Source organism: Euphorbia lathyris, chromosome 10, assembly GCF_963576675.1.
Source record: "Euphorbia lathyris chromosome 10, ddEupLath1.1, whole genome shotgun sequence".
NCBI lineage: Eukaryota > Viridiplantae > Streptophyta > Magnoliopsida > Malpighiales > Euphorbiaceae > Euphorbia > Euphorbia lathyris.
In genome coordinates, this window is record NC_088919.1 from 16,906,981 (window position 1) to 16,923,408 (window position 16,428).

Below are 16,428 nucleotides of genomic sequence, written 5' to 3' on the forward strand. Positions count from 1 at the left end.
AATTAGCTTCAAAAGATAACGGAATTCTATTATGCGTGTTATTTCGGCCGTATTTGCCTAAATTGATCACAAAACGAGCCTAAATGACGAAAAGTAAATAGAATGCTTCCAATTTCTAACTAACTCACACAAAAGCATTTAAATGCGAGAATTGCTCGCTTATTAGCCAAATAAACCTAAAAACCGTCCTAAAACCGTACCCAAAGATAGGGGTTTTTGACCCCTATCAACCGACCCAGTCTTTATTACGAAGATTCAACGAGAAGATTGAGTAGAGGATTCGCCCCTGAGCCTGACAAACTCTAACGAAACCCAAGAAAAGGATTGACAACCCGTTCACTTGCACGTCGTCGAAGAATTCAATGCTCCATGTTCTCTGTAAACTTGTATCAATTTATATTTCATCTAATAAAGTCCGTTCTATTCGATAGATCTTTATGCAGCACTTATGGTAACCAATCCACTAAAGTGACTGCTGGTGTTTTCATTAAAACGTAGTTTAATTCAAAATCTTTACAAGGAAACTTTGTTGAACACTTAGGCAAATTATTATCTCGAAAGAGTTTTAATTTGATTAAGGGCAACTATCCCGAAAGGGTTTTGTCGCGTTCAAAGCCAATTAATTAGAGGTTCCGTCATTTATTTCATCTTTATAATTCGTACAAAGTTTAAAGTTGTTTTCTTTGCTTAATGCAAACAAATATACTTGTTTACTTTTCTAAAGTACTAAAACGTTCCTATTTTGCAAATTCATTCTTAAATCAGATATTTTCTAACATCTTCATATTCTAATCTAATTCTTATTCTAGCAATTTCAAAACCAAAAACCGATTAAACGATTTTTCCATATTATAAACCTTAAAGTAAATTTAACCGATTATAAATAAGTTTTGTAAAAAAAAAATGTTCCATGTGGGATCGATATCTTTTATTACTACAAGCGTATACCGTGCACTTGCAGAAATCGCTCAACAAGTTTTTGGCGCCGTTGCCGGGGAACGCCAAAATTTTTGACAAAATTTTAAATTTTTCGTGTTTTATTACGAATCTAGGTTTATTCATACTTATTCAAACTTTTATATTTTTAATTATTTTTCAATTACTAACATATTTATTTTTTTCAAATTCCGTTTTGTAGGTAGTTTCTGTTCGTGCGAAATTTCAAGTTCATGCGCAGTTCTCGAAGTTCGGGCACGTCACCAGATCTTATTGACCCAGAAATTGAAAGAACTCTTAAAAAGAACAAGAAAGAAAAGAAAAACAAAAACCAAACCCCAATAAAAACTAAAATTACCGAGCCAGAAGTTATGGCCACACTTATGGATTATGCTAGGCCAGGAGTGGCCGGTGTAACAAACAGTATAGTTAGACCCCAAATTAATGCACATCATTTTGAAATTAAGTCTGCGTTGCTTAATATGTTGCAAAATAATGTAACGTTTTACGGGTTACCTAACGAAAATCCTAATACCCATTTGACAAATTTCTTAGAAATTTGTGACAATTTTAAAATTACTGATGTAACTGCAGACGCAATCAAACTTCGCCTTTTTCCTTTTACTTTGAAGGATCTAGCCAAAGAATAGTTAACTTCTATGCCAGTCGCATCAATTGAGACTTGGGAGCAATTAGCCCAAGCATTTTTATCAAAAATTTTCCCTTTAGCAAAAACCGCAAGAGTCATTAAAGAGTTAACATCTTTTTCTCAAAATGATAGTGAAACTCTTTATGAGGCTTGGGAACGTTTTAAAGAACTTCAACGTTTATGCCCACACCACCAATTGCCCGCTGAACTTTTAATGCAAACATTTTATAATGGACTAAATCCTACAACTAGAGGTTCATTAGACGCTATGTCTGGAGGGTTATTCATGAAGAAAACATCTGCCCAAGCAAGAGAACTTTTAGAGGAAATGGCAATCAACAGCAGTATGTGGCCCACGGAACGTGGACACATACCAGTTGCGAAACCATCATCCTCAACTACTTCATCAGTAAAAGGTATAGTGAATCTTGATCCAGTAGCGATGTTGCAAGCCCAATTTTCTGCCTTGTCGCACAAAATTGATAGGTTTATGGCACCGTGTGATCCTAATGGTCAACCAATCCAAACGGATGTGGATTACGAAGGTATGAGTGAAATTGAACAGGTAAATTTTGTCCAAGGGCAAAACCAAAATAATAACCCTTATTCCAACACATATAATCCTGGATGGAGAAATCATCCTAACTTTAACTGGAGAGACAATAATAATGTTAATCAAAATCGTACTACTAATTATCAAAATCAATCAAGAGATTTGATTAGCACTTTATCTTCTAAAATCGACAAATTCATTGATGCGATGAGCGGAAAAATAAGTAATCACGACGATGGTTTTAAACGGATCGAGAATAAATTCGATCAGCTTATTAAAAACCAATCATCTAGCATCTATAATCTAGAGATTCAAATTGGACAACTCGCTAAATCAATTCCATCCCGCAAAGAGGGAAGTCTTCCAAGCCATACGGATGAAAATCCGAAAGAGCATGTTAAGGCTATCACTCTTCGTTCAGGGAAAAACTACTTAGGCCCGGAAATGCCCGAAAATTCGACTTTACCTGGAACTAATTTACCGAAGCCCAAAGAAGATATATTAAAACAAAAAGATGCACCGATTGACTCTAGTACAAAAACTTTTGTATCCAAACCACCTTTTCCACACAAAGTCCGCAATAAGGACTATGACAAACAACTTTTAACATTTTTAGACAAACTTAAAAATTTGCATATTAATTTAACGTTTATGGATGCGATTACGCAAATTCCCAATTATGGTAAATTCCTCAAAGATTTAATTTCAAAGAAAATCAGTTGGGAAGGAATTTCATCCATTTCACTAACTGAAGATTGTAGTTCAATTGTGTCAAGTAATTTGCCCACAAAACTCAAGGATCCCGGATGTTTTACCATTCCATGTAAATTGGGAGATATTGAATTTTCCAGTTGTCTCTGTGATTTAGGAGCAAGCATTAACTTGATGCCATTATCTATTTTTAATAAGTTAGGCTTAGAAGAAGACATCAAACGTACCAATATGGTTTTACAATTAGCGGATCAAACCACTAAAAGACCATACGGTATAATTGAGGATGTTTTAGTTAAAGTTGACAAATTTATTTTTCCTACCGATTTCGTTATTTTAGATTTTGCTTATGACGTAAATTGTCCGCTAATCTTTGGTAGACCGTTCATGAACACGGAACGTGCTCTAGTTGATGTATCAGAAGGGAAAGTAGTTTTACGAATAGGAGATGATAAGATTGAGTTTGATATGAACCAAACGATGAAATATCCTATGGAAGATTTCGCTTGTATGAAACTTGATTTAATTGAAGAATGTGTAAATGACATTGTTCAAAAAGAAGAAATAATAGAACCTATAATGAGTGAGGAACTAGAAGATAAGGACCCAGAACCTTTGATTCGAGAAGATGGACCAGTTCCGCCTTCAATTATAGTTCCACCTAAATTAGAACTTAAAGAATTACCAAGTCATTTGAGGTACGCTTTCTTAGGCAAAGGCGATTCTCTACCTATTATTATCTCTAACAAATTAACACAAGTCCAAGAAGAGAAATTGAAAGAAGTTGTTAGAAATAGGATAGGAAGTATGGGTTGGCAAATTTCTGACTTAAAAGGTATTAACCCAAGCATTGTAATGCACAGAATACACTTAGAAGAAGATAAGCCACCTAAAGCAGATAGGCAAAGACGCCTAAATCCGAACATGAAAGAAGTAGTAAAAAATGAGATTACTAAACTTCTGGACAATGGAATCATCTACCCTATCTCAGATAGTGAATGGGTTAGTCCAATCCATTGTGTACCTAAAAAGGGAGGCATAACAGTTGTAAGGAATGAAGAAGGTGAATTAATACCTACACGAACCACCACTGGTTGGAGGGTTTGTATAGATTATAGAAATCTAAATAAAGCAACTAGGAAAGATCATTTTCCTCTTCCTTTCATTGATCAAATGATCGAAAGGATAGCTGGTCATGCTTTCTACTGTTTTCTTGATGGTTACTCCGGATTCTTTCAAATATGCATTTACCCGGATGACCAAGATAAAACAACCTTCACATGTCCTTACAGAACATTTGCATATAGAAGAATGCCCTTTGGGCTATGTAACGCACCTGCAATATTTCAACATTGTATGACTGCGATTTTTAATGATTTCATCGAAGATATCATGGAAGTTTTTATGGACGATTTTTCAGTTTATGGAGATTCTTTCGATTCATGCCTAGAAAACTTGGATAAAGTTTTGTCTAGGTGTGAAGAAACAAATTTGGTATTAAATTGGGAAAAATGTCATTTCATGGTTGACGAAGGAATTGTTTTAGGTTACAAAATATCTGAAAAAGGATTAGAAGTAGATAGAGCAAAAACCTCAGTAATAGAGAAATTACCCCCTCCAACTACTGTTAAGGGAGTAAGATCATTCTTAGGACATGCTGGTTTTTACAGAAGATTTATTAAAAAAAATTCTGTAATTTCCAAACCACTTACTAATTTACTCATGAAAGATTCCACCTTTGATTTTAATGAAGAATGCGTTAAAGCTTTCGAAACATTGAAAACAACTTTAGTCAGTGCACCTGTTATTGCTAAACCCGATTGGGATTTACCATTTGAAATTATGTGTGATGCAAGTGATTTAGCTGTCGGATGTGTTCTAGGTCAAAGGAAAGATAAGAAACTTCATGTCATTTATTATGCAAGTCACACACTGTCTGGTGCACAATTAAACTACACCACAACAGAAAAAGAAATGTTAGCCGTAGTTTTTGCATGTGACAAGTTTAGGTCATATTTATTAGGTTCAAAAGTTATTATTTATACTGATCATGCAGCATTAAGATATCTATTTGCTAAAAAGGATGCAAAATCGCGCCTAATTAGATGGGTTTTATTGTTACAAGAATTTGATATAGAAATCAAAGATAAAAAGGGAGTAGAAAACCTTGTCGCCGATCATCTATCAAGACTTGAAGATGAAAACGGTCCTATAGGTGAAACTATCGGTATACGAGATGATTTCCCTGATGAACATCTCTATCAAATAAAAAGTGCCATGTCACCTTGGTATGCAGATATTGCTAATTATCTTGCAGCCAATATTGTTCCGGAAGGATTAGATTTCCAACAAAAGAAGAAATTTTTCTTCGATATTAAACAATATTTTTGGGAAGATCCTTTTCTGTTCAAAACTTATGGTGACGGGATAATTAAGAGATGCGTTGGTGAAAATGAATACGAATCCATAATATCGGAATGCCATTCTAGCTCTTATGGAGGACATAATGGAGTTAACAAGACAACAACTAGAATATTTGAAAGCGGTTTCTTTTGGCCTACGATGTTTAATGACGTCCAATCATTTATTACTCGTTGCGATAAGTGCCAAAGAACAGGAAATCTAGGAAGAAAAGATGAGATGCCCCTCACAACCATATTAGAAGTTGAAATCTTCGATATGTGGGGAATAGATTTCATGGGACCTTTTCCCCCTTCCAATGGTAAAACTTACATATTAGTTGTCGTCGATTATGTTTCAAAGTGGGTTGAAGCAATTGCAACCCCGACGAACGATTCTAAAGTTGTCGTTAATTTTCTTGACGATATATTTTGTAGATTTGGTTGTCCAAGAGTTATCGTTAGTGATGGCGGTACTCATTTTATAAACAAGAGTTTTGAAACGCTTATGAAAAAATATGGAGTACGCCACCGCGTATCAACGTCGTACCATCCTCAGTCAAATGGTCAGGCGGAGATATCAAATAGAGAACTCAAATGGATTCTCGAGAAAACAGTTTCATCTTCTAGAAAAGATTGGTCTTCTAAACTCAATAATGCATTATGGGCATACCGTACTGCATTTAAAACACCAATAGGAATGACTCCGTACCGCTTAGTGTATGGAAAGGCATGTCATTTGCCAGTCGAATTAGAACATAAAGCCTATTGGGCTATTAGAGAACTTAACTTTGATTTACGACAAGCATGTAAGAAACGTTTGCTCAATTTGAATGAGTTAGATGAGTTACGTCATCTATCTTACGAAAATGCAAAGATTTATAAAGAAAAAGTGAAAAAATGGCACGATGCCAAAATTAAAGTCAAACACTTTAATGTTGGGGATAAAGTGCTGTTATTTAATTCACGACTTCGTTTATTTCCAGGAAAACTTAAGTCCAGATGGTTACGACCATATTTAGTCGTCAAAACGTTCGATTATGGTTCTTTAGAACTGGAAGGTCCTACCGGAGTTCGATTCAAAGTTAATGGTAATCGATGTAAAATCTATTACGAAAATATTTCACAAATAGAAATTCCGTTCGTAACAAGATTATCTGACCAATAAATTACTCAGTTTATCTTACACAGTTTCTTTTGTTTTATTATTTTTATATTTTTATTCATTTATTTTATTTTAGTTTAATTTTATTTTTCAAAATGCCATTTTTATGATTAGATGACTTTATGTTATGATTTAAATGCATAAAATATTTTTATTTCATGATTTTAGATTTAATTTGTAGGAAATTAAGATGAATTTGAAGTTTCAGGCAATTCTCTACCGAGAATTTAGAATTTCCTGCCGAGAATCCTCTTTTTAAGAACAATCCAAATAGGTTAAGATTTCTCTGTTCATACCGAGAATTTTAAATTCTCTACCGTGAATCAGGAAGAGCTATCGATGCCTGATTTCCGCAAGGAAATCGCGTGTCGCGACCGCGGCTTAGCCATTCTCGGTCACGACACGCGTAATTTCTGCGCTATCAAGTCTGAAACATCCTAACCCTTTCGACGAACCTCTTGCCAAACGAAACATTAAGTTTCTTCATTCCTGAAAGGTGTAATTTTATACCTTTTCATAATTAAAACAACACCTCTTTTCATCTAAAACTCTTATAAATTAATCCTTGAGGAATCTAGTTCTGTTACAATTCTTTTCATCTTTGTCAGAACTCTGATTTTCTTCGCAAACACCGTTCTTGCTAAAGTAACACAAACTTTGCACCATGCCTACCAAATACAAACCATCTAGGCACAATGCTGCCTCAATCAACAAACGCCCAGACTTATCCAAGCGATATGGGGTGCCTTTTCCTATCTTCAATCACGATGAAGGTAGGCGTTATTGGAATCTCCGTTACAAATTCTTCACCGGAATGTTGTATATGGATGAATTCCTTAACACCCAACTTGGAATTAGTGATGACATGAGCCGCTATATGGAGCGCTTAGGGTGGACAAAATTCGCCCAAATGCGATTTCCAATAATAGGCGACTGGATACTCGAATTCTTTTGTACCATGCGTTTCACTAATAAACGACGAGTACGTCTCAGTTTTCGTCGAGAAGGCGAAATCTTCACTTTCGGCTATCCCGAGTTGCATGCTTGGTTTGGTTTTTCCCCCAAGGGATACAATCAAACGTCATCCTAGAAGAGACATGACATCCACTGATATTTGGAGAATGCTCACTGGATTCTGGCGATTCAATTCAAAACTCGCCTATAATCACTCTTTTCGCTCCAACTCCATGCTGTATCTGCACAAATTCCTGTGTCACAGTTTATTCGGGCGCACATTCAGTAGTGTGGTCCGTGACACAGATTTGTATGTTCTTGGAGATATATTCCAGGGTAATGCAGTGGATTCTTCCAAAATTCTGATGGAGGGTCTTGTCGCCGCTTCTCGATCCAAGGATAAGAAGATTGGGTTCGACAATATAATCTGTGGAATAATTCTCGGTTCAAAGGGTACCATTGATGTTCCCTAGAGTGATGATGAATTCTTCCCGACAATTGACTATGAATTTCTCGAGCACGAAGGACTTGTGAAACGTGTCTTTCGAGCAGGGCCTCAATTTTTGTCTGCACCAGAACGTGAAACTTTCGTGCAGTTTCAAATTGATCGTATTAAGGCTAGAAATATCCCGTTTGATAGGGATGAATATGTAGAATAGTTTATGTTTTTCATTTTATTTTTGTATATATTTCGTTTTGTATTAATTATTGGTTTGTTTTCATTATTTTTACATATGTTAATATCATAAAGATCTTATTTAGTTCAATTCTTAATTTTATTAAACTTATCCATTTGATCCATTATCTATACTTAGCATATTTCATATGGGTCAACTCTAATTATTCTTACTCAAAATTAAGATAAAAAAGGATTCACATGAACTAATATGGTTTTCTATTTTTCCACACATATATCCACATTTAATTCTATTTGTAACTCAATTTATTTTCAATGAATTAAGTTATCTTTTTATCAATTCAATTCATGTATTAAATATGTATTAACATGCACTTATTATGCATTTAATATGGTTCTCTTAACTTATATGCAAAAATGAACATTTAAGTTTCATTAATTCTTCATAACAAATTCATTATACTTTAATTCAATTTATTAAGGTAATACCTTTGGTTTTCCTTGCAATTAATGTCATTTATTTTAGTTTTTAAGTGCAGGAACACTTAATATTAAGTTTAGGAACCATTCCATCAACAAAATTGCACAAACCAAGTCAATAGGCACCCAAATAGGCCATTTTTACCAATTCTCTACCGAGAATTAATAATTCTTCGTATGAACAGCAAAACTGGACCGATTTTAGGGCGAAAATTCCCTGAAAATCGCGTGCCGCAGCTTTGCCATTCGCGGTCGCGACACGCGTATAATTTGCCCATTTCACTCCGATTTTGACACTAAATTTTGTCTATTCCTATTCCTATTCTACCTATTCACCTACCTATACAACCCTATATAAACCTACCTCTTACACAAACCTCACATCACCTCTATTTTTACCCAATCCCTTACTCCAAACTCTTCCCCAAAAATTTACTTTTACTCTTCCCAATTTATTCACTCCAATTTCTATCCTCTTTTCTATTTTCAATCACTTCCAATTCAAAACCCCCAAACTCATCTTCAATCTTTACTTTTTCTCACAATTCCTTTTTTTTTTCTTCTTCTTCTTCTTCTCAAACCCTAAAAACACTAAACACCATCACCATGGTTAGGACTAAGCGTGTTGGTAACAAGCCCGCCGTTACGGAAGCTAATCGCCTTCGGGTTCAATGCGGAGCTTATTTCGATATCTATTCAGAGGAGGAAGCCGCTCGTTTCAAACATTTTTCTCAAGCCGACCGCCAATTTGTAGATATGCACTTCTTAGACTTCCATTCGGTAAGAGCATTAAATTTCTCTACTCGAATTGATGCCTTTATTGAAGCGTTGGGTTGGCAAGAATTCGTTAATATGCGTTTCCCGCGTATTAATGAATATGTAGTGGAATTTTTGGTCACTTTGACCATGAACAAGAAGAAAACCTCAATATCTTTTAGGAATAATGGTATCACATACACCATTGACTATGAAGCAATGGGAAATATGTTTGGTTTCCCTACTTCTAATTTTTATGATAAGCCTAAAGATTTTGATAATGATGCGGTTTGGCAAACTCTTTCGGACCAAGATTATTTTAATTCGAAAAACACTTCAAGCAAGTTGATTAAGGACAATTGTGTGTTCTTCTTTCATAAGTATTTGAGTTTCTCCTTGTTTGGTCGTGTTGAGAGTTCCAAGATTCAGGTTCGGGATTTGTATGTTTTAGATAGTTTGCTTAAAGGCTTGCGGATTGATAGCATTGGTATTTTGTTTGATAATTTGTTCCGTGCTTCGAGGGCTAGTACCATTCAGATCCCTCTTTGTAATTTTATCACCACTATTGTGTTGGGAGCACGGGGTGAGTTGGCCGATTATGACATGTCCACCTACCGTGGATATGTTCCGCTTTTGGACATCTCGGCTCTTGAGCGAGCTCATTTATTGCTTCCACAAGGACCTCCCATCTTTATTTCCTATGCTACCCGCATTGCCCATCTTCGTGGCACTATGGGTGGTGGCGCTTCAAGTTCTCAATTTGTAGGTACCGAAGGCGGCGGAGAGGCAGAAGGCGAGGAGGATGAACCACCGGCTTAAGCACAACCCCAAGCACCTCAAGCGGAGGATGATCCGGTAGATTTGCGGAGGATTTTGAACCAAATCAATTCCAACAATTGTCAAATGAATTTAAGAATTGATGATTTGGTTGAAAACACTATGGTGATGAATGACAACCTCAACCTTTTGAGGCGTGAACATCGATCGACTCGGCATCAGATGCTTTCCTTTTTCCGACGCCGCAATGTGGAGACGTCACCTACACCTCCCGATTCCCCACCTCAAGCTTAGGTTGTTTTCTTTAATTTTATTATCTTGTTAAAATTTGGTACAATTTTAATTTTCCTATGTTTGGTACAATTTTCAATTTTTAATTTTATGTTGAATGTTTCATTTGCACCATTCCTATCTTTATTTCGTATGCTTAATTTTTGTGCTTTTATTCTTGATATCTCACTTTTGCACCAATGAGGACATGGTCCAATTTAAGTGTGGGAGGAGATGTACATCATTTTCGTTTTTCTAGCACAAATAACAAATGCAACGAATCATTTATAACAAATGCAACGTATTTTGCAACGTAAACTTGTTTAAAACGCTATTTTTATTAACTTTACATTTTCATATGTTTTTAAAATTAATCATAAGTTAATATGATTATTTTTAGGTTATCATTATCGTTAGAAATGATATTTCTATACGGGTAATATTTTTCAAATTTTTCACAAATCTCCGATACGATTTTAAATAAAATTGTCTCGAGTGAATGTATTTAAGTAACAAAAATTCTTTATTTTCAATCTCTATTTTATATCATGCAATTCATGATACAATAAATCTTATTTTAAATTTTCAATTAGGTTTATAGGCATTAAATTGAACTAACAATTTTAGTTCGGTTTGATTTCGTCTTACATTAACACCAATTGAAGTTCTTAAGGAAATTTTAGCCATAATACATGTTGAATTTTAAGTCAATATAGGATGAATGTGCTATCTTTCTTTTTCCCAAAAATTCAATTTCAATTATAAATTCATATTAATTAATCAATTAGTTGAATTCTTAACTTTTGGCCATGATTGAGACCAACCTTATCACAATCGAGGTATGAAAGGGAAGAAAAATTAAGTACCGTTTACTTTTGGCCACGGTTGCGACCACCCTTATCACAATCGAGGTATGGAAGGAACGTTTTAAAGCAAAAAAAAATAATAAATGTGTTTAAGTTTAAAGTAACGATTGCGTCCACCCATGGCATGGTCGGTACCTCTTAAGCAAACACAAAGCAATAAAAATACGTATAAAGTTACGATCAAGACCACCCTTATCTCGGGCGTAACTAAGCAAATAATTAACCCAAGTACTTATTTAAATATATAATATATCTCGTATATTAGTCTAGGTTTGGGAAAGAAAATTTTAGTGCTTTGAAATGCCTTGAGACGAAAGACTCAATAACATGCGTGATTATATCGTCCCGAATGCTTCAATACAAAAATTTGGAAATACAAGACGAATGATATATCGTATTTATACTAAGTTAGTTTGATATTTTGCGTATAAATTTGCCATGCGAAGTTAGTCTTTTCGGCTTAACTAATTTAAAAGGTAATATAGAGATATATGTTTTATTTTCATAAAGAGATTAGTTAGAGAATGAATTCAGTGAAATTTTTGCTCGGGACTAGCAAAAGATTAAGTGTGGAGATTTTGTTAAGCCCAAAATATACCTAAAATATCATCAATAATTACATCAATATTGCTACAAATTTATGATATTTATAACTATTTAGAATACTTTTACTCTCGAATATGTTTCTTTCATGCAAGGTACATAAATATTTGGTAAAATCCAAAAAGGAGTAAAAAGAGCTCAAAAATAGAAGAAAAGCCCTACAAAAGGAGTCGAAGACGACGAAAATTAATAACGCCAAGTCGAGGACACGAACGAGAGCCAAAGAAGTGAAAAATGCTCCGTGCCGCGACCGCGGCCCCCAATATTCACGGTCGCGATACGCGTCCCTCAGCCTCTCCTTCCCTTCGTCCGAAGTACAACTTGTTGCTCCCCCATTCTAGGTAGAGAATTTAATATTCTCGGTACGAGCAGGAGATTTTAGAAGCCTTGTTACACACTTTCGTTTTCGACGAAACGCGATCGTTCGGGTGGATAAAGACGTCCTTTCGCAGCGGACACGATCCTTCACAACGGACACGACACTTCAATCAAGACTCTTCAACATCTATAAATAAAGAGTTGATGGAGAGTTGAAAAAGAAGATTATGTGTAGAAGAAAGAGATTAGTATAGAATTTATGCAGAAATTCCGAATCAAGTGATTCAGAAGTTAGATTTCGATTCTGTTCAAAAACAATATGTTGTACACACATTGTTTACTAAATACTAACAAATTCAGTAACGTTTAGACATTGTTCCAGTTTAGTTTTCATTTTGGTAGTGGACCGACCCAGTCTCTATTACGAAGATTCAACGAGAAGATTGAGTAGAGGATTCGCCCCTGAGCCTGACAAACTCTAACGAAGCCCAAGGAAAGGATTGACAACCCGTTCACTTGCACGCCGTCGAAGAATTCAATGCTCCATGTTCTCTGTAAACTTGTATCAATTTATATTTCATCTAATAAAGTCCGTTCTATTCGATAGATCTTTATGCAGCACTTATGGTAACCAATCCACTAAAGTGACTGCTGGTGTTTTCATTAAAACGTAGTTTAATTCAAAATCTTTACAAGGAAACTTTGTTGAACACTTAGGCAAATTATTATCTCGAAAGAGTTTTAATTTGATTAAGGGCAACTATCCCGAAAGGGTTTTGTCGCGTTCAAAGCCAATTAATTAGAGGTTCCATCATTTATTTCATCTTTATAATTCGTACAAAGTTTAAAGTTGTTTTCTTTGCTTAATGCAAACAAATATACTTGTTTACTTTTCTAAAGTACTAAAACGTTCCTGTTTTGCAAATTCATTCTTAAATCAGATATTTTCTAACATCTTCATATTCTAATCTAATTCTTATTCTAGCAATTTCAAAACCAAAAACCGATTAAACGATTTTTCCATATTATAAACCTTAAAGTAAATTTAACCGATTATAAATAAGTTTTGTAAAAAAAAAAACGTTCCCTGTGGGATCGATATCTTTTATTACTACAAGCGTATACCGTGCACTTGCGGAAATCGCTCAACAGTAAATCTCAAGCTTTCATCGTCAGCATGATCAACGCTGCTGAACTCAATATACCCCCAGAGGTCTCAGATAATGGAGTTGCTATTTTTGACGGTGTCAATGAAAGCGCCGATAGACTTAAGGAGCTGTCCAACGAACTGACCAGGGCCGTCTTAACCGACGCCTTTAGGATTCCTCCTCCCGATGCTGCCAAAACGGGGGAGAAAGAACAAGCTAGAACACAGCATGAGCATAGTCAGTCCAAGCAAAAGAAAAAGAAATAGAAATTAGGCTAGCTCAGTAATGCTAAGTTTGTAGTCTCTATGTTTATGCTTATCTTTTGTTGTATACGCTGACTACTTCTAGTAATATCAATACTTGCATCCTTTTATCCAAAAACTTATGAGTTATTTTATATGATGCTGAGTTTTAAGTTATTATGTATTTTCAATTACATCAACTATGTTTATAAAACTTGTTGATCGTACCCAATGCTGATAACATGTTTGACATTGACTTGTATGCTTATAAAACATTGTCTTATAAGACTCATTGAACAACAAATTACTCAGCGCCCTCTGAATGTTATAACTTCCGCTTAAACACTGAGTAAAATAGAATATGTTCCATAAGCTGACCTATATCTAAAAAAAAACTGACCTTAAGACTTACTCGATTAAACCTTTAAATGTTTAAGAGTAAAACTAAGTCAGTGGCTCAACCCTGACGGGGGAGTTTGCTAAGCTATATTGGGTCAACTATCATGGGGGAGCTCAATACTGAGTTCTTCGCTGAATAGTTTTGCCAACATCAAAATGGGGGAGTTTGTTGAAACACCTTTCCACATAATTTTGATTTGACAAAATTGTTTAAGTATAATTAAAAACATATTCTAAACACACTAAGTTTAAATGCTTTGATTTATTTTACTAATGTGTTTGTTCAATGTTGAGTTAAATTGTTTATAAGACACAAAGATTAAAAGGCCCAAAGCCCAATACGGAAGTCAAAGCCCAAGTCAAACAGTTTAAGGCAACTCGGCCCGCATATGTCAAAACGCTGTCGTTATGTACAAAACGCAACTCAGCGGAAGAAGGATCTAGAAGACCTTCGTGGAACAACTTCGGGACGAAGCTGCTGAGTTGATTCGACAAAGAGTACAAGACAGCAGTTGGCTAAGAACAACTTCCAGACAAAGTGTTTCCACTTTGGGTAAAGTTCAGAAGACAAAGAATGCTATCTAGTTGACCTTACCAAAAATGGAGAGACATTCTGCCGAGCTGACCAAAAGCTGACCGAGGACAGAAGATACTCAAATCTGATTGGCCGAGAGCTCTGAGCAAGTCAGGATGACAATGACAGGAAGCCGTTTCCCTCCAACGGTTATTTCAAAATTTGAAATGACCGATGCCTCAGATGTCTCTATAAATAGAGCCCTTCAGTTGCTTCATTCCTCTGAGAACTTGATCAAGCCATTACGCTGACCAAATTTCTACGCAAAGTTCTGCAAGAAAAAGCAAAGTAATCTTACACTAAATTTCATATCTTTTGTGTAAAAGTCTAGAGTGATTATTCAATCATCTAAGGTGTCTTAGCAATCATTGTTTAGGACAAACACTTATCATTTCTAGAGATTAGAAAGGAGAGACTGAGTACTCGGTTATAGTACTCAGCAAGAGATTAGGATTGAGTAGAGGTATAGAGGAAGGTACTCTTGTTATACTCAGTTGTTAAGATTGTAAAAGGTTTGATGCTCTACCGTTAAAGAGCTCAGTAGAGAATTCGAAATCTCGGAACGTGTTACGGGGACAGGACGTAGGCTTGGAGGCCAAACCTGGATAAATCTGCTGAGTAACACATTTCTAACCTTAAACTCCTTTATATATTTATTGCTTGCTTAAACAAAAACTGACCAAGTAAAGAGGTCAAGCTGAGTTGTGCGCATTGAATATCTGAGCTCAGGAATAGACTCTAAGTGCTATCTCCTGACTCAAGTAAAGAAACTGACCTAGTCACTAGTTGACTAAGCCAGTATCTTGCTATTCACTCAGCGCCGCTGTTAAAACCTTTTTCTCACGAAAAAGAAGTCTGCCCTAACTTAAATTTTTTTAAATAGTTCCTAACCCCCCTTGGAACTATACTTGTAACGTTATAAGGGACCAACAGACTATACATGTATTATCTGCTTATTTGTTCAATTGCAGACTCCAGTATACACAATCGCTAGTAATGCGGGAGTAGAGGGAGCTGTTGTTGTCGGTAAGCTATTGGAGCAGGATGATTATGAACTTGGCTACGATGTTGCTAAAGGTTAGTGATATTCTACACTTTTGTGATGGTTTGTCTCAGTGTAAATTGATTGTAAATTAATGTTATTTTGTCTAAAAAAAATTACATAGAGTTTTGCCCCCCTCCCTCAAATCCTGGATCCGCCACTGTAGTGGTGTGATGACAAACAGAATTATGCCAAATAAGCTTACCGTTTATAAGGATATATTTGGTTGTCATTAATAATTACGAGAGCATATTTGACTGTTTATTTGATATATGAACATATGTGACAAAACAGACAATTCGTTCCATCAAATATTCAATATACTTTTAAATAATCATAAGAGCCAAATTTAACCCTAACGTTTCAAACAAAATCCAGATTTAGCCTTAATATAAAAAAATGGTACAAAGTTAATCCTAATCTTTTCAAGCAAGATCAATTTTAGCCTTGTATTGTCGAAAATTGAAAAAACTGATTTGACTGTTATTTAACTGTCACATCATATTTTCTAAACAAGTTTCTTGATAAATTTAAGCAGTTTCGTAAATTTTTTATTTGTTTTTTTATAACTATATTAATAATACAGTAAATATTTTAGACCGTTGATAAAAAAAAATTATCATTAACTTATATGTAGCATATTTAGATTTTAGCATTTTAACATAATTTTTATAATTTTGTTAGTAATACATTAAATTCTAGATATAATTGATATTAGAAGTTTTGAAGTAACAGTTAAACATCAGTTAAACCAATTATTCTAATTTTCGATAACTAAAGCTAAAATTTATTTTGATTGGAAACGTTAGGGTGAAATTTACATCATTTCACATATTAAAATTAAATTGGTACTTCTTTTAAAACGATGGGATTATATTTGTTGTTTATCCTTTTAAATTTGATCTGATTGAAAAATATATGGAATCTATGCTTTTATGTAATAAAACCT

General features: G+C 34.9%; 1 long non-coding RNA gene and 1 other non-coding gene across 2 annotated transcripts in view; one reads left to right on the forward strand and one right to left on the reverse strand.

The window, feature by feature from the left end:
* The window catches only part of LOC136208404 (uncharacterized), a 32,918-nt gene extending 17,398 nt beyond the window's left edge, over positions 1–15,520 (forward strand). Inside the window, exon 3 of the long non-coding RNA XR_010677112.1 lies at positions 15,409–15,520. This is a non-coding gene — a long non-coding RNA (uncharacterized lncRNA). The remainder of the gene's footprint in view (positions 1–15,408) is intronic.
* On the reverse strand, positions 1,677–1,783 carry LOC136210053 (small nucleolar RNA R71). Its single transcript, XR_010677764.1, has one exon. It is a non-coding gene; the product is annotated as a small nucleolar RNA R71 (small nucleolar RNA).
* Positions 15,521–16,428: the final 908 nt, after the last annotated feature.